Source organism: Anas platyrhynchos, chromosome 5, assembly GCF_047663525.1.
Source record: "Anas platyrhynchos isolate ZD024472 breed Pekin duck chromosome 5, IASCAAS_PekinDuck_T2T, whole genome shotgun sequence".
NCBI classification, from domain to species: domain Eukaryota; kingdom Metazoa; phylum Chordata; class Aves; order Anseriformes; family Anatidae; genus Anas; species Anas platyrhynchos.
The window spans coordinates 19,770,291-19,788,978 of record NC_092591.1 but is presented as its reverse complement, the minus strand read 5'-3'; the positions used below and the strand labels follow the sequence as shown (position 1 = coordinate 19,788,978).

The 18,688-nt window shown below is 36.0% G+C and overlaps 1 long non-coding RNA gene across 1 annotated transcript in view; it reads left to right on the top strand.

The window, feature by feature from the left end:
• The window catches only part of LOC110353257 (uncharacterized), an 80,686-nt gene extending 69,030 nt beyond the window's left edge, over nucleotides 1-11,656 (top strand). Inside the window, exons 4-5 of the long non-coding RNA XR_002403533.4 lie at nucleotides 6,514-6,585; nucleotides 10,522-11,656. This is a non-coding gene — a long non-coding RNA (uncharacterized lncRNA). The remainder of the gene's footprint in view (nucleotides 1-6,513; nucleotides 6,586-10,521) is intronic.
• Nucleotides 11,657-18,688: the final 7,032 nt, after the last annotated feature.

Sequence of the window (18,688 nt, the reverse complement as noted above, 5' to 3'; positions counted from 1 at the left end):
TGTGTCTGTATGATTCATTCCTGCAGTGTCACTGAAGTCTTTAATGTTTGGGTTTGATAACCTATTGTATACAAGCAATTTATCAAAAGTGTTATTAAGTTAAAGGCTAGCTGATTAGAAAAGATTTTTCTCCATGATTTACCAAAAGTGACAGTAACCAAACACACATACCGTGCTGTCTGTGATTCATCTATATGATGCTTTTATCTCAAGAAACGGAACAAAAAAAAGTGATAAATAGGTCAGATACAGTGAGTTCTACTTTCCCATTGAAAGTTACACCAATTTTGCATACAGAACACAGAGCTGCTCATGCAAATCTCCAGCACGAAAGACCTGAATCTGTTCTTGCTGAAATCACTACAAATTAGAAGGTAGCCTAGTGAAGCCAGTACACCAGTATCAAAGAACACAGAAGAAAGCCACTCCCAGAGTCCTAGTTATGTAAAAAGGAAGGCAATGGTATTTAGAAACCTCATCCTTAAAGGAAATCTGATATGCATAATTTCATTTTCTTAAGAGAAATGCACCTTGATAACTCCATCAAGGAAGGCTGTAAATCTTGGTGTTGGAAACAGGAAGCAAGTCATGCTCAGTCATGTACCATGACTGAAACACCATGGTACAATGCTTCATGCTTTCTGTTTAACTGGACATATTTTACATTGCTTACACAATGATATGCAGCACCTGAAAGATTACATGGCTGCAAACTGTTAGAAAGGCTATGCAATAAACTATAGAGGGAGCCGAGAAGCCTTAATTTACTGAATCACTAAGGTCCTAAAACTGTACTTATAGCTTTGATATTCTTGCTAAAAATCCGTCATGAATTCTCATTAATAACCAATGGAACCGAATGCACCAAACCATTAGATTTCTGTTGTCAGCGACATAGTTATTTTTGCAGTAATTCTGCTGTCCCAACTTTTAAAAGGTCCTGATATATTTTCTTTAGAGAGCCTTGAAAGGAGAAAGGAGCAAAGTTGAGTCAGATGAGTGAACAAACATTTCCTCAAAGTTATATTAAGATTTTATGTTTTGAAATAAAATCCCTCCAAAAGATACGACAGGCATGATCTTGCTGTTGTTGTTATCATTGTCTATAATTCGCTGGAATAGAATTACGCTATAAAATGCCTGTAACCTTATCCTGCTGTCCTGCCAGTTTTGTACTAGAATTTCTTTAAGGTATAATCTTTATTTCTGACTATATTTAGTTAAGAATAAGACTATAGTTAAGAATTTGTCTATTAGTGGTGAAACCTAGCAGTATTTGTCCACTAATTCATTAGTAAGTTAACCCAAGTGAGAGAGCCTTAAAGTAAAAGTAGATAAAACTTATTTTAAACAACTGTCCAATGAATAAACTGTCCTGAGTCTAAACCGACCTGAATTGCAAATGGGTCAGAATTTCTTGTCTTGTAGGAGAGAAGATTTGTAGCACGAGATCACACAATCTTCTCCCTGAGGAACAGGGATTTTCTTTGGAAATCCATCTCACTGTAAGGATGGAACAACAGTGAAGTAGCATAATAACTTTCATAAGTCAACCTTTTAAATAACTGCTAAATCTTTTTCTACTGTATTTTTCTAAGCCACAATTCACCACACTTTTGCAGTCAAAATTATGAAATTACGGTGTTATAGTGACTAAATATCTGAGCTTATGTTGAATGTATGTTAGCACAGTTCTTCCGGGTGATTCCTAGAAGACACTTTCTGATAGATAAGAGTAACCAGAGCTATTTAAGAGACAGGGAAACTAAAGAAAGGAGGGGAAATTATTTATATAAATGTGTTGTATATAGGTATCTCTCCCTCTCCTGAGGTATCTGATAAGTTGATATTTGCCAGTTATCTCTCTTTATCTATGTCTTTGTGCCAAAAGGAGCAACATTAGTGTCTTACAGCAATATCCTCAAAGATACTTAAAGACACTTAAAGCAATATCCTCAAAGATACTTAAGCATTTTTCTTGTCTTCCACCCTTTAGGTTATAGCCAGGGATATGCAGATAAGTAGAGAGACTGATTCCTAAGCTTTATTTAAAAGAATTTTTCAGATCCTATCTGTTTACTCACAGGCACAAAATGGAAGGTTTCAGACATTGCAGAGATGACTCTGGATATTGCTTATTGCTTAGGAGTTCAGCAGCAGCAAGAGGAGCATTATCTCTACAGGATGAGAAGTTCAGAGCAAAGTTCAAGATACAGCTTTTGCTACAGTGAAATTCTTAGCTGCTTTCATTCTTTCAGTATGTATTCACTGTTACAAGAACTTAATATGATAGCAGGGCCATTGGTTGTGAACATTGGCTGCGAACAGTGACTGGAATCACTTCTTTCATCTATCTGTAACTTAGGAATCTTATAACTGCTCCCCCTTTTAACTGACCCTAAGCACAGGAACTGATAATGTTCTGAACATAATTACTGCATCGTGCTACAAGAATTGCTCAAAGACACACTGACAAAAGACAAATTTGGTTTCACAGCCTCAGTTTATTTAACCAGATCACAAACATAATGTACTCAGGAGGCAGAAATAACAACATAAAAAATGCACTTGACACAGAGATGAACCTTTTAGATTTATATATGTGTCAACTTTTCAATATTCACTTATAGATTTTTTGTAGACCAAGTCTAGTGAATACATTTATAAATGTATGTCTAACTTCTTTCCTGGAATTTATGCTTTTTTTTTTTTTTTTCCTGAAAATTTCCCAGATGCAAACACTAGTGAAAGGACTAGTTCTGTTCAGTGTTTAAAATTCAACTGGAAGAATCATTGCTGCAACAGTGGGGTTAGCTCTTTAGCCTTCATCCTTCCCTCTCTGAGTTACTTCTTATTAGCTCCATCCCAGAGAAGACCTTTAGTGCAGCTGTTCCTGCCGCAGCACATGGCTTGTGCTAGCTGTCTTGTGCTTCTGTCCTTGGTAGGAGAGTTTTAAACTAATCCTTTCATCTTATTGAGACAGCCCATAAATTACCAAGAGGCAGTTCAAATCCAAGTCAATCCAAGCTCTGAACTAATTGATACCCAAGGTAAATGAAAATAAAAACAAAAGACGATGAAAGATGTCACCACTGTTGTTCACTTCAGCCCATTTAAGTCTAAACAGTCAAGGAGGGGAAAAAAGAAGCCATTTGTCACCTCTTAAGCAGGATGTCCAGGATACACTCTGAAAGTGTGACAAAGCCTGCCCTTTGAGGCACAACAATAGAAAGAATGTGATTTCTGAAGCTCTGAATCTTGAGATCTAATTCACTTGTCTAATTCACCAATCGTCTCTGAAGAGAATCCCAAGGATAAGGAGCTGAGTTTTAATGGTGCAATATAAAGCAGTTTGTGTTTTGCATATTGATATTACTTACTGACTAATTCAGTTATTGGCTTATCTTAAGGAAGTTGTTCTTGACTACAGTTTAATTTTATTTATTTATTTATTTATTTATTCCAGTAAAAACAGTTGCAAACTTCAGTCCTAAGCCCAGCAACCTGGATCTAAGAAGACGAAAATATTTTAGAATCATTCAGTAATTTAGGATAGAAAGGCTATCCAGAGACCATTAGTCTGACTCCCACTCAATGCAGGACCAACATCTAAGTTAGACTCAGTTTAGAAATTAGACTGAATCCTACCCTGTTTCATCCAGTACAGACTCTAGCTAAAGAGCACATACTCCTCACTGAGGAAAGACCCAACCACCAGCATTCACTGCTTGCTGTGAAACCAATGCTCTGGTAGGGAATCGAGGAATTTGTTAGTGACTACATTTGTGCCTGGATCTTTTGCCAAAAGTGCTTTGATGGAGCTTGATTGTTTCTTTTCATTCTGTTCAATAAAACAATGCAAATGGAGCACCCAGATAATGAAAAATTGCTCTTGTGCATGCCCAAGTGAAAAATACTCCACTGAGATTATAATGGGCTTTCTAAATAGAATGTGTCTTTCCTACACACTGTCTGATGGTGTGTGTCATCAAAACATCTTTCAAGCAAATATGAAAGGTGAAAGGAAAAAAAAATGGGAGGGCACTCTGGGAATGTGTCCAGGAGCTATCCTCTTCTTAATAGTACCTAGCCTTCTTTTGTTGCTTGACATATCAGAGATAAGAAAAAAGGAATTTTGAACAAGATCATGAGTGGCCTGAGTTCAAGCCCAAGGCATAGGCATCAACATCTTAAAAAGGAGGAAACTGAGGATATGACAGATTAGCTATTTCACTTCCATTGAAACACAGACACTTCCTGCCTTCTATTAAAAATCTCAATGAAGATTTCTACATCAAGAAATGTTCATAAGCATTTGCTATGTGTGTGAGCGTTGATCACTCCCCAATGGGTTTATAGCAGACCTTACAAAGACTTCTCTTCTTGACTTGTTGTAAATCTGATCCAGACATTCCCTATGCCATTACTTCAACATACACCTCTTTTTATAATGCCAACAGTTACCTTTGCAGGTGAAGCTGAAATACAGGTAGTGAGATGTAGCATTAACACTACTCCTGAGGATTGATTTTTCTCATTCTGTAATATCAAATGGGAATTTGTTTGAAGAACACAGTTGCAAAAACATGGCCCAACAGAGCTACCTGTCTGTGGTCAGGGAATGTGCTGTTTTCAACACAGGTAGCATCAGAAAATCAGGAATAGCTGTGTTTACTATAAAGATCCAGAGGACATAAACTATTCATGAATCAATCAGTTGTTCACTGATTCATTCATATGCCATTTGCACCTGATTTTGCTTTGCATTAGATAACTTTATCCACTATTCTTTATTTTTCTTGGTTGAAAAAAAAAAAAAAGCAGCTCATTCAAATGTCATATGCTTCCAATGCCAAATATAGATATGAATCACTTTTGATTTTAGACATATGTATGGTGTTAAAATTCACAGACATGCATGCTAGGGAAAGATCCTGTTCTCATTTCACACTTCTGACAATCTGGAGCCCCTATTTCTACTTCAGTGAAAATACAATCATTCAGTCATGATAGAATATAGATCCTTGACTTCAGTGGGGCTATGTGATATTAAAGGTGTATTTTTTCTTCACCCCCAAAATAGCCATTCTATAAAAAAAAACATTGCACAACAATCTGCCCTCCAGAGTAGAAGACTACAGATAGTAATTGGGATTATGTCAATGCATAAACCTCATGGATCAAATTTTATAAAAGATTCCAACTCCTAAATATGCAATGCTAACTTAGAAATATGAGGTTCCTTTGAAAATGCCTCTAGCTACCTACCTGCTTTTTAAGACAATATAGCTTTGAAAAAGTATCCCTGAACATGCATAATAAGCAACTACACAATAAACAGCTTGGTTTGAACAAGCAGATTAATTTGGATAATTTGCACATTTTACACATGTATACAAACTGCTTACATACGCTGTATAGGAACTGCTCAGATATAAGGCTAATGCTTAAAGAAAATGCCTCATTTACTCATGCAAAGCCTATTAAGACTTCTACAAAGCAGAAAATGAATTATTTCATTTTAATTTCATTTCATTTTATTTCAAAATATTGTTGTCCTTAAATACCGTAGCATTGTTAACTGCTTAAGGGAAGTTATGCAGGTTTACTTTTTGTTCCATGCCTGACATGAATGGCAGTGAATTTGGTGAAAAAAATGTTGAGTATGTGAGGAGATGAAAGTGCAGGCAAATAGCTGCTAATTTTATTCAATGAATTCTGCTGTCAGATTAAACAAAGTCTGCAAAACAGAAATGAAAAAAAAAAAAAGTAATTTAATCAAATTGTCCCAAGTAAACTGATTAAATTCAACAGGAGAAAGACCAAGAATTACTGCACCTAGGTAGTAAATTATCTATGAAGTACTTCTGGGGCTTCACCTCAAAAGAATTCACAGTCCAAATGCACTTCCTAAACTCCTATCTCAGTGTGTGCCAAGGTAAACTTATGTCTGAAGTGACTATTAAAAATAATAATAATAAATGATCTATATCTTGATTTACTTTTTGTTTATTTGTCGTGTTAATTGTGAATCTTAATAATTTGGTGCCCCTCAACAGCTTATAAAAAGGAAAAATGCAGAAAAGACAAGGGAATATGAAAGTGTGTACACTCATGTGATCCATGGCAAGAGAAGTATCGTGCCACTGTTGACACCCGAACTTTACAGATGACACCAAAACAGTGCAGTAACTATGATATTATATAAATATCATAGATGACTATATTCTGCTTAGTTAATTCCAGTACATTTGTGCATGAGACCAGGACCATAATCAGGCTTTTCAAATGCCAAAGTGATGCTGGTAAACCAACACTTCCATGCATGCGATGACTACACTCTGATGAACTCCCTACTGTAGCCAGGGCGATCCAGCAGTAGCCTTGCTGATTTCTAAACTGCATTTAAACATCCACGCTCTTTCTAATGTCTTACTGGTTCATAGAGAATTGTTTTACTGACATTTGCTCCTAACTTTTGGTTTTGCTGAGTCAGTTTTCCTTAAAATACAGATTTGATCACGTGAACATCAGCAGTTTCTCCAAGTAACCTAATATCGGTTATCCTCTTTGGGGATGTTCAAGGTAAGCTAGCAAGCATATTTCCTTTTTATTCTAAATTTAGTAGTTCCTTTTACTTTCATCTTTTTTTTTTTTTTTTAAATCAAAGAGCGACATGAAAGATCCCTATTGTCAGTTAAGCTACAATATTTCCCAAACTTTCCTTTTCATTTCTTGTCTTAGAATCAGACATTTCGTTAAAATCAGACAATTTGTTAAAATTCTTTGATGGCATCATGTCGTTACTGAATGAAGGACTTTATAAATGAAATGTGTGATTCTAACATACAACATTTTAAAATCAATTATTTATGGGAAAAAATGTTTGTCTAAATCCAAGGGTGATTCTAAAATTTCAGCATGAAAAATGAAAAAAGGGTATATATATATATATATTTTTTTTTTTTTTTTTTTCTAGCAGGAATTAATTAGCACCTTCAGGTACTCTAATCAAGACAAAGCTAGTTCTAGAGAAGATGGATTAATATGGGGGAATACAATCATTCTAATTATAATATGTAAAAAAAAGCAACTTGTCTCGTCTTGACTACAATTTCATACAACCTTATTTAGACTTAGTCCTAGATAGAAAAAGCTTTTGGCTACACTGGATAAACTTCTTAGTATAAATAAAGATTTGAATGAAAACTGAAATACCAATTTAATCTCAGAGTAGGTTTTCTTATTATGTTTTAGCTAACTGTTTCCAATTTAATGTGGAAAATTTAGGAAGGAAGGAAGGAAGGAAGGAAGGAAGGAAGGAAGGAAGGAAGGAAGGAAGGAAGGAAGGAAGGAAGGAAGGAAGGAAGGAAAAAAAGATATTTCATATGGAAAAGGAAAGGGAAAAGGAAAATGAGTTAATATGAAAGCTTAACTCTTTCTGTATATATAATTGCAATTGTACTTGTATACCACAGTAATATACTTAGTAAAAATTAGACATATATCACATCTGAGTATCTGTATCGTCCCGTATACTAAAATAGATAATTACATCACTATAATTAAATGGTAAGGTCTTTCTAAAAAAGTAGCATAAAAATATAAAATAAATAAATAAATAAATAAATAAATAAATGCCAGTGTTAGTCCTTTGAGCAAAATGAACTAGCTAAAGCATTTTTGGCCAGAACAAGTTTGCCTGATTTTGACAGAATAGCAAAAGCTGGATAGATTGTTCTGTTTTTCACACTTTATCTGACATATGCTGCAAAACTTTCCAGAGGAGTCCAGGCCAAAGACTTCACAGTCTTAACTAGAATATTTTACATCTCCTCTACCCTTCTTCCTTCTCTTTTCCGTCTACATATGTTCATTATGCTTAAGATCTATTTTAAACTAGAAGATTTTATGTGTATAATCATGATCTTAGAGTAAGTCTTATGATCAAGAATTATTTTTTCTAAAAAAGAATTACATTGGTGTATTATCAATAGAGTTTTTCAAGGAGATAGAATTTAAGATTAATAGACTTATGGATCTTTATCATGGAGGAATTGCCTTGATATGGGTAGTACTGTAACAGATGTGTTTCAAGTGGTACAATGCTGGGACTTGACAAGGGTTTACAAAGCTCACTTGGCAAAAGAGCAACTTAACCACAGGGTAAGACAGAGTGTGAAATTACAGCAATGTGGTAGCCAGCTACATGTTCTTATCCCAGAGAAAACATGATGGAGCTTACCTCTTACCTGCCAGCTTGTCAAACAAGTCACCAGAGCACAATGTACAGAGTGTATTCAATGCAAAAAATATTCCTAGTAGAAGTCAGACCAAGCATCTCACATGAGAAATTTTTCAGTCATTACAGGTAAGTGCAAAACTGCTGTTTTTGCAGCTAACTACAAAAGGGAATGTGAAGCAGAGCCTTTACTTATTTATAAACCTCATACTCCTCAGCATACAACTTCTATCACACTTCCTACATATCATCAGTGACTTTGGCACAGAAATTCTCACTGAATGCACAGTAGCTAAGTAGGCAAATGCAAACCTGTTTACTCAGAGGGACAGAGGTGTAGCAAGAAAACCAGCTGAATATTAGAAAGTGCTCATAAAAAGTCTATTCCCTCCTATAAGTAATATCTTCTCACTCTTCCAGCTCCTCCACATGTAATTCACATCCATTTACACTCCATTTCACTGACTTATACTCTAGTAAGTGAGTGTAAGTAGGTCTTAGCGTGTCCAACTGAGCATAAAAGACTCTAAATTACACAGTTTATGCATCACCTCTGAACTTAGCTCATAGGTTTTAAACAAAAGCAGAGTAATAAATCGACAGTTTGGAGGGGAAAGGATGTGAAATGTATGCCCATTTTTGTTTCTTGGGGTTATTACTGTGTTTCATCAAAACTAATATAAAGCTCACGCCTTTTTACTTGAAAGATTATTAAACTCAAGTTGAGATACGAACAAAATTATTTAAACATTTAAAAAAAATGCAAAGACTAAATTAGTTTTTTGTTTTTTTTTTTCTATATCAGTTTTGATCTATCACTGAAAAGAACAGAGTTTCAGAGAAATGTGTTTTATTTTCTGGTTTGGGTGATGTGCTGAAATCTCTATTGTTAAATGTCATTCTGATTCACTGTCAATTTTACAATGGAACATGCATTTAATACATTGTTGATGAGGTTTGTGGCAAAGCTACCAGGCTATGAATAGCTTTTCAGAGTGAGTAAGCTACTATTTAGAAACAGTGGAATCTATTTATTACCAGATGACTTACTCCTGAGGTCAATTATTGCTACAAACATGTAATTAAATGGTGATGTAAATTTGATGAGCCTACTCAGTAAAAGTGAGGCCTGTTTTGCACTTTGAAAAGGTGAATGACAGAACTGTCCCTCCATCATTCCAGTTAAAATTAATTGGTCTCTTGGAAGTCTAGTTATAGAAAATATGCAAGCTCCCTGTTTCGTCTTCCTCAGAATATTACCTGCATCAACTTAACAGCACAAAACATCAACTTAACAAAAGCACAAAGAAAGAGATCAAAGCAGAATAAAGGAACAATATGATTCAATTCAATAATGGGGAAAAAAACAAACAAACAAACAAACAAACAAAAAAAAAAACACAAAAAAAAACAGGGTTATATTTTGCTTAGGAGTTTTAATTTTTAATTTTAAATTTTTCCTAAGCTTGGGGAAGGGTTTTTTTAAGGTGTGATGTGGAGCTGAAAGGGAAATAGTATTTAAGCTGAGAAACCTGTTATTATTAGTGCTCTGCCTCCACAGTTTTAAAAACAAATTCTGGTACTTATGGGGAATTGCATTGCACTGTGTCTTCCTCCCTTATAACAAATTAATTAGATGCCAAGTGCTAAATGCTGAATTCATTGCATTCAAAAGGACACTTATGAAAACAAAAGAGTTTGGCATCTGAATAGTATGCGTTTACTTCTGGAAACATTTATTTATTTTAAGGCTTCAAAATAATGACAATCCTTAGAATGTAGCACTCACATTTTAGAGCTCATATATTCTCAGAGAGATCTTTTATTTCAACTTTAATAGAATTCATTCTTAGAAATGATTATACACCAAGCTCATCATACCAGCACTACACTCTACAGCTATGGAAATCAAAAGGCTTGCTTTTATGCATTTGCTGAACTAGAGCTTTTCTTGAAATCCTTTTGTTGAAAACCTGCCCTATATTATGAACCACATACTGGACAGAATCTTTCAGCCTTCATTCATGCAATATTTTCAGTGAAGAAAAAACATCTTCTGGTGTTACAATACAGCCCATCAATTTACCCTTGGTCCAAATCTATTTAACTGGTCAGAATTAAGAACAGCTATGGGAGAGACTGGTGGGTTCAGAAGCAGGAAGACTCAATGAACTACTTGAATTCTTGAAGCACAGATGTTGCATATGTATCTGTCCTTTTTAACATCTCTACTAATAACCTGAATGAGGTAATAAAGTGCTCTTCCTTCAACTTTGCAGATGACACCAAGTGTGTGGAGGGAACCAGATGATATAGTTGATGGCAGAGTTGTCAGGACTCAGAGCTGCAGGAGGAATAGGGTGAAGAGGAACCTTGTCAAATTCCACAAAGACTAATGTAAGGTTCTGCAAAAACAAATGCAAAGATCTGCAAAGACAATGTGAAGTTCTATCCATGGAAAGCAGAACCTCTAGCAATGTTACAGGCTGGGAATGGACTGGTTGAAGGCAGCTCTGTGGAAAAGGTCTTGGGAGTTATCATAGGCAGTAAACTGAGCATAAGTCAGCAACGCACACTGGCAAGAACCAACAACATCCTGCATTAAATAAGCAGGCACAAAATACATCCAGAAGATTGAGGAAAGTGTTTATTCCCTTTTATATGGCACTCATTAGATCACTACAAGATTATTCTGTCCCGTTTTGGCCCACTTCATGTAACAAAGGCATTGATAAACAGGAGCAAGTTCAGCAGAGGCAATCTTAACAGTGGATATGGCTGAAACGTTTTTCCAGTGAGGAGAAGCTGATGGACCAGGGCTTGTTCAACCTGGAAAAGGAGATGGCTTTGGGGGACCTAACACTACATGGAAGGTATTAAGACAGAGCTAACCACTTCACAGTAGTGTGTAGTGAAAGGATGAGAGACAACAGGCATAAACTGAAACAAGGTGTTTGGATGATATAAGGAAAAACTTTCTACCTGTGAGAACAGCCAAGATGAAGCAGGCTGCCCAGGGGCTGTACAGACTCCATCCTTGGATGTATTCAAGGACAAGACCCTGAGAAATGTCATCTGACAATCAGTAGACCCTGCTTACAGCACTGTGTTGGACTAAAGCAGTACAGTGGAAAGGAAGCCCCTGGAAGAAAAGAAATGTCCTGGGTGTCAAGTTGTCTCATTAAGGATTTTGCTTTACTCTGGCATTATGCATTACTCTGAATAAACTCTACTCTTCCTCTTCTAGTTCATGGTAATTTCCCACCAAGGAAAATAAATTATTTCAGTCACAGCACATTTTAGAATGATTATGTCAAAGCCATTTGTGCCAGCCAAGCCAAATATAACGGATCATACATATCTTAATACCTCTGCCCATCAGAACCATATTTCACAAATCTTTAGATCTCTGTCTCACTGAGTTTCCTTTTAATATACCTCTTTCTCTTTGGGTTTGCTGCATTTTGTTTTTGAAGTGTGAATGACTTTAAAATTTTGTTTATCTTTAATTAAGTAACCAAATTAAATTAAAGTCTTGCTTACGACTTTTAAGCCTATTCCTTTTCCAGCAGAACTAAAAAGTACATTATTTAGGAGGTTAAATAATAATTGCTGAAAATTCCTCTCAAACAGCATGAGTCTCTCAGGTAAATATATACAGGGAACTCATTTAAACAGCCTCAGTAGTAATTAGCTCATTTCCCCCATATTACTGTGAAAGTATTATTGGAATGCTTTAAGAAATGCATTTTTTTTTCACTCAATAGGCCAGAAGAGCCATTATTGTTCATTGTGTAAGTACATATCCTGTCACATCATGATATTCCTCTATTTGCAAATATTATATACTTTACACTTCTGCATTTTTCTTTTAATTCTATTTACTCTTCAGCTGCAAGTCAAACATACTTATGAAAAATAATGCTGAACCTGAATATTATTACAAATCTCCAGAAATGTATGAAAATTGTAGATGCACAATTAAACAGAATGTTACTGGATCTTCTGAGATCACAGCAGCAACTTTTTGATAACACAATTTTGCACTTACCAGTTCCAAAAATATACATATGCTGCACTCATCTGCATGTTTTTATGAGATCAAAAAAATACACAGTTGCTATCAATGTTAGCCTTTTCTTACTTGCTTAATCCAAACACACATTGATTACACTAGGATAATGTGGGAAGACAAATTGTATGAATGTTGAATTTGGCTTAAAGATTGTTCCAGTATAGGTAGACTCCTTGCTATACAGATACATTTATTTGTGTATACATACATACGTACAGTATACATAGGTGTGGATGAAAATGCCGGCCTATGCTTTAAAGGAATAATGTAACAATTTTCACAAAATACTACATTACAAAAGGAAATAAAGCAAACACCTTGACTTATATTTAACAGTGAAAACAGATTAGTTTGTCCTTTTGTTTCATGGTTTGAAAAATATATTCAATGGGGAGAAGGAAAATACAGTCTACTGGTCAACAGCACACTGATTCACAATGAATATGAAACAGCTTTCAGACTGTCCACTGCTCCCAAACTTCCCTCTGTACCTACCTCACACTTTTTACTTTTCATGTCTTTGATTTTCTCAGTCTTCTTCTCATACTTCCACTGAAGGTTGCACAAATATTTTATCTCGCAGCTGTTTTCTGCATCTTTTTCTTTAAGGGGATTTATTCTGCTAATAGCTTTTAAATTAGCTGTGGTGCCATCAGCCATACTGTCATTCTTTCACCCTGAAGGGAGGAGCTGATAAGGAGGGAGAAGGCACAAACATATGCAGAAAATACACGAGCTAGATGACCTGTTTAGGTGAAGACAGTGAGGCCTATCCCCTTTTACAAGTTTCTCTCCGTACACTAAGCACAAGCCCAAAATATCTCCAATACAGTCCAAAAATGTATAACAGATCACATGTTAATTTTATCCTTGAAATTCCTTTGTGTTACAGGGAATGACCAGAAGGTATCTATTTAAAGTTTCAGTCACAACATAGGCTTACTGTTTTCAGGAAGGACTTGGGAAGTGTGGCCAAAAATGCTGCAGGGCCTGTTCCAGTCAAGGGTTCTTCCCCTGATTTGGTGAATCTAGCCACATTCTCTCTTTAGCATACAGCTGTAGAAGGCCCAGGCCTGGTCCTCTCATAAATTTCCCTCACAGGAGTATAGCAGGAAGAGGAGAGGCCAAAACACATGGCATTTACTGTTATGTGTAGAGGCTGTAGAAATAACCCATCAAGCAAATAGTTGCTCTAAACTGTGCTGTCAGCTAAATAAGCTCCAGGGTCTTTTGCTTTCACCTCCCATTACTAAACAGAACTGAGTGTGCTGTGGTAGGCCCTAGTATGCCACGTGCTGCATTTATATACAACAAAGCCCTGGTTGTAACATAGGGAGAGCAACTTCTAATGGAAAATATAGTTTGTGGGAAAAACACACACACGAGCATGCAAGAATATGTAATTTCTGTAAAATATGCATGTCTGCTCGGCTTCACCGTTCCTTGTTTTCCACTTCAATCTCGCTTTGCCTATGGGCAAGATGGGGCAAAGTTAAAGGTTGCCATCATTTGCTATCTGTTCTGCAGGGGTGAAAATGACTGTAATACAAGGGCAGAGATTAAGTGGGGTATTTTCCCTGGCGTTTTTCATTTTCTTTTATAACAGAACAGTCATTTGTGCTTATTACATTGCTCTTAGTGATTGGGGTTTGAGATTACGGGGCTAAGATAAGAGGAAGTTAACAAAGGAAAGAGTAGAAGAAATAAGGAAAAGGAGTACAAGAGAAAAGCAGGTAGCATGGCAAGAGTTAAGTCCTTTGAATGAATAAATAAATCAAAGTTAAGAACTAATAGTAAGAAAGAGTTAATCCACAGCATACCACAGCATAGAATAAAATAATACAGCATGAATAACAATCTCAATTATGCAAGTGGCAGCAATGGAGCAGTCAATCCATTGGCAGAAAGGAGGTAAAAGCTAGCAAAGGTAATTAAATGGCAGTAAAAAAAAAAAAAAAAAAAAAAAAAAAAAGCCTTGAATGTGCTATTACATTGGCAAGGCTAATTAAATGGCAGGAAGAAGCAGGCTATGAAATGGCTGGATGAAAAACTGACAGTTTGCCACAGAACAGGAGAGAAGCTAAGGACATGTGAAGTCAGAGATACAGTCCTGTCTGTAGCCCACAGGGACAGAATAAAGGAGCTCTTTCTGACTGCTGAAGTTGGAAATTATCTTTTTTTTCAGGCTACCTAGGCAATACCACAAACTTGTTCTATCCCCATTGTGTGACTAGCTGTTTCTAGTGAAAGTTCAGAAGTTTCTCCAAAGTCATATCATAGTATACGCAGATGAAGCTCAGGAAGTAGAATACGAATAGAATTCCTTAATCCTTCAAACATGGATAGTTGCCAATAATCTTGGATAAGTACCCTTATCTCGATCATTTCTTGAGGATGAATGCCAGTATTGATAACAGGTGATGCATTCCACTGCTTTGGATGCAAAATGAAACAGTGGCAGCTGGGATGCGTGGGTGGGTGATGCTACATGTATAGTTGACAAGGAACTGGTAACCAACAAAAGAGTGTTGAAGAAAAAAGAAAGTATTTCATTAGTTAAGTGAGTTAAGGAGATTAATTCATTTCACCAGTGAAAATAAGGTTAATATGTCATTTGATCATCATTTGTAAGTAGGTGCATGAAAATAAATAAATAAATAAATATGTATGTATGTATGTATGTATGTATATGTATTTATTCAGATCATTAGTAGGGTCCAGAAAAGAAAATAAAAGAGAAAAGAGAAACTCATGCGCAGTCATGTTTTCCTTTTGTATAAATCATCATGGTTTCAATGATTCTGTTTAAGTTACATAAGTGAAGATCAGCCAATAATCTGAAAAATGAAGCATATACTCTTTTATATTTCTGCAGGAACCTTCTGTCTGATAACCTTCATGAATCTGATAACTCATGGGAATGATTTCCTTGTGAAGGAAATGATGTTCATTTGTCCCATTTTACAGATAAGGAATACAGTATCTGTATAGCCCACAATTAATGTTTTTTGACATTTATTTCCTTCAAAGCAAATCTTTAAAATTCATATTCTTCTTCTAAGTTGCAAATTGCCTTTTGGGACTTAGCTTTGTCTGGTATTATGCATGTATAAAAAGACAGTCTTGCTGATAACATGAACTATATATATATTTAAGATATAATAAATGAAACAGGTATCTAGGAGGACAAAGATCTCAAAGAAAAGCATAAGAAGTTACATGCAAAATAGAGAGTAAGAGAATCACTTACATTAAAACAAAATATGTTATATAATAAAAAGTATGAAAATCATCAGCAACAGTCCTTACCTCCTCATGGCCACCAACCTAGTCATTATCTGCTGCTGATTTTACATCACAAAAGAAATCACTTACAGCAAGGAATTTAGAATGCTTTTGAGTTTTATGCTATGTCAGAGACAGTGTCCAAAGCGTAAAAGACTAGGAAAAAATGTGTAGACAGTTGTGGGACATGGCTGATCCCTAGTCCCAAGATCCCTCCCTTGTTTTGGCACGTTGGTCTCATAGATAAACGTTACTGTTAAGGGTATAAACACTGTGTTTTAATACACTTGCTAAATGTCGGAAAGATGATGATGATGATGATGATGATTAAATAATAATAATAATAATAATAATAATAATAATAATAATAATAATAAAACACTAGTACTGATATATCTGGATTGTAACTGCCAGAAGGTTACAAACACAATTGATAATTAATAAATAAATAAATAAGTAAATAAAAGCAGAAATCAGAAAGCAGTTAGTAATCAGTAGTGGATGGTCAAAGAGAAATAAATAATGAGGAAGAATGCAGACAAGTGCAGAAAGACATACAGAGCATTCAAAATGCTAACAGATGACAGACAGTTCAATGCAGATGAATGAAATGTAATTATGACTTTGATGAGCCTTCATGGCACAACTCTTCTCTTTGTTCATGATAAAATATGAGGAATATAGATGAAAACAGATGAAAAAACTGGGAGACAAGTCATTGTGAATCATTAATTACTGATAAGAAACAGAAAGAAGAAAGACAAATCAATGCATTTGATGAGTCTTAATCATCCAATTGTGTATGTCTGTGAATTAGTATGCACATGCTTCATAAAAGATCAGAATTTAGAAAAATAATGAGAAACAAAAGAGAGTTTCTTCATGTACTGTTAAATACAAGGTGTCTTTCTGAGCACTCAACTAGAAAAAGATCATCAGTTTCCCTGACTTGTGATTCTTCATCCATAACTTTTTAATCAAGATATGTAACTTGAACAATTGGCCAGGTGGTTTATGGATTTCTTTTTTCCACATTTCTCTAAAGTGTCAAAAAATGGCATGGCCAGAAGTAGAAGGGTGTTGGCACAGCTGTATCAATTCTTTGATTCATTATATCAAAAGTTGTGCAGCTGGTGTGATCTGATTCAGCAGACTTGATAGAGTTTTCACTACAGAAACAGGAGACTTTTCTACCCACTTGTAACTCAGAGGTATAGATTTGTATAAGTAACCAATCCATATGTAATCCAATCCATAGGAAGAAACTTCACGACCCCACTTTTAGGATGACTATAGAGGAGATATTACCAAAGGAACTACTCCCATGTCTCCAAGGGCAGATTTTCTAGGAGCTGATAAATTGTTTAATATTATCCCCTCTCAATCTAGAAAAAAACTAGCTAAGTCAAATCAATTATATCAGAGCCCAAGGTAAGTGACTGTAGACCAGGTCCTGAGGGTATGGGTAATAAAGAGTGCTCAATATACTTTTTAGTTTAGATATCATATGACATAAACATAGTCCAGTATTTCTGGCCAGCTTAGTACATGGAAAACAAGCAAACAAACAAATGAAACAGAAGTGTAAATACAACCGTAGCAATAAAAAGAAGAGAGGTGAAACTTTAACTGCTAGCTCCAATCCTTTCTCGCTCACGCACTTGAAAACCATGATAATCAAACACTTCATTTCTAGTGCAAAGTTGTGATGGCAATCTAAAACGTGATGTGGAATCTAAAACAATATTGATTAGGAATTTCTTTTCTTTTTTTTTTTTTTTTCCCCAGTAATTATCTTATTTACTTTGTATGGGTTGGTAGATTGGTTGGCTTTGTTTGTGTTTGTTTGAAGACTTGCAGTGGCAGATCAAGCAGGGCTGATTGAAGTTGCTACCTTCCTCACCAGTCCACTGTTCTTTTTTTCTCATTTCCCTCAACAGGAAGAGCTCTCAAACTGGTAGGAACTCCTGATGGTTACCAGTTTACAGCTTAACCCAGAAAACAAAGTTGAAAATTGACTGGTCAGTGTTAGTATGGCTTTTGCTGTCAACTTGCAGAGGTTCAAAATGATGTCTGAGTGACACCTGCTGAACATCTGCTGGGCTAAAAGTATATGAGCATGACAAAGAGTTTTGAGCAATATTTGGTTAAACCACCTCAGTTTAGGTTACACAGATGAATTATATCTTTTAAATATTTACAGCAATAGACTATCCATTTTGGATAGGTAAAATCGTCTAGTGTCTGAGAAGAGAGATGAAACTTGTTTGTGAATTTATAAAATGGTCCTTCAGGAAGCTGATGTTGTATGTAGGTCTAATGAAGTGGATATAATATGAGTTAGTAATTCAGGTATGCAGTTGCAGGCGCTTAATATCATAAGCGTCTTGGAGGCATACATAGGCCCTGACTAGATTCATCTTCCCCAGGGAGCTCCCACACAGGGAGGAAGATCCCTCTCCTACTGGAGAGGCTTCATGTCAGCTCAAGGCTGGCACCCAGACCTGACCTGAGCACTGCTAGTGATGTGCAAGTCTCTAGTCCTGTCTTCTAAATATACCCTGGGTATACATGATAGCCTGTCTCTAGTCCTGTCTGCAGTCCTGTGTCCAGAGCCTGACTGATGACCGTGCTCCATCTGGGACTGGTAATAGACCCTGTCCGGAGCATCCTGCTCTGCCCTCCCTACCTCTCACTGCACTGCATGATCAGGTGAGGTGAGGGCACTGCCTCTGCCAGGGGTTGCCAGTCATCTCAATAAGCCAGTAATCGTGAGGACACCAAGACAGGTCATAACAATACTGAATAGCCAACAGCAAGTGCAGAGAAATCCAAGACTGATGACAACGAAAGTACATAGTTAGCCCATTTATTCAACAGTGGTTGAGTCACTGTGTCATAAAATAAAATAAATAAAATGCGTGAAGCAAACTCCAAAGATGTTCCTATAGTGAAAACCCAGCTTGGCTCTGAGCTTGTAGAAATCTTTCCCTCTGCTGAATGAATGCTGACAACTATGCATATGCTTCAGAAATAAAATGGAGGAGTTGCTTCCCGAAAACTCTTCTCTCTCTAGCTCATTTTGT